Below are 1279 nucleotides of genomic sequence, written 5' to 3'. Positions count from 1 at the left end.
ACAAGTATGTTTTTTGCAATGAAAGACCAAGTGCTATGCGTGTTGCTGCGGGTTTTGTTGGACTGGTGGATGAGTATAGGGGGTATGCAAGACGCGTTATATGTGCGCCTGCAATGCAGGGGGCAAGTGTGGTGAGTAATGCTGCTGCTTGGATTAAACCGTCTGTTGGGGTGGTAAAAGTCAATGTCGATGCTCATGTGCGAAGGGGAAGACAGGTGGGACTTGGTGTTGTTTTAAGGGATGAGAATGGTGTGGTTTTATTAACAGGAACTCGTCGAATTCCTTGTACATCTCCTGATATTGCAGAAGGGCTGGCTGTGAGGTATGGGATCACATTGGCTAGAAGATTTGGGTTTCGCAATCTGGCAGTTGAGAGTGACGCAGCGAATACTATCCAAGGCATTCATGGCAAGACGGTTGGATGGACTCCAATACAGCTTATTTACGAAGATGTTAGACTAGACAACTTGTGTTTTGATTCATGTAGTTTTTCTCATGTTAGACGAGCATGTAATACGGTTGCCCATTGTATTGCTAGATGGGATACCGGAGCGTGTGATGAACTTATTTGTACGGGACCTTTCCCTCAAAGTATTACTACTTTGACGGAAATTGATTTAACATAATAATATGCTCGTCCAACCTTTTCCTCTAAAAAAAATACGAGTAACAAATTGAAGTTGTTTCAGTTATACTGTTATATGAAGTACAGATCCAACTAAGGAGTATATAAGTATATTTTAAAGTTGTGCAATGGAATGAGAAATCGTGAAGGTAATAAATATAAATAATGTTTGCATTCTTTTATTGACGTATAAAATTAGTTGCATGTTTTAATACGTAGTATATTATTTGACCAGCAAAGAAGAAGGTTGTTTAGTCGGTCAACGGCAATGTGACTACTTAGAAATTAATAAATCGCGACTTGATATTGTGGGCATCACCAAATCTTTCGAAAGTGACATTGACATTTATGGTTTACTAAGTCATACTATTAGGACGATTATTAGTAGCTAATGGTAATAAAATACCTGCAATTTTGTTCTTTTAAACTACCAAGTGGCTCTTCTTGTTCTATTTATTTATTTGTTTATTTATTTATTTATTTTGAGTTGTATCATAACTAGGTTAGATCCCGTACGATACACGATTTATATATATTTTTTTTATATATATAATTTGTACATTTCTTAAAAACATGGATAAATATAAATAAAAATTATGTACCTTGTACAAGAATATGTGTACTTTTAAAATTTTAGATTTTCATTCCTAAAAG

This window comes from Chenopodium album, chromosome 5 (genome assembly GCF_948465745.1).
Source record: "Chenopodium album chromosome 5, dcCheAlbu1.1, whole genome shotgun sequence".
Taxonomy (NCBI): Eukaryota; Viridiplantae; Streptophyta; class Magnoliopsida; order Caryophyllales; family Amaranthaceae; genus Chenopodium; species Chenopodium album.
This window is presented reverse-complemented; position numbering follows the sequence as displayed.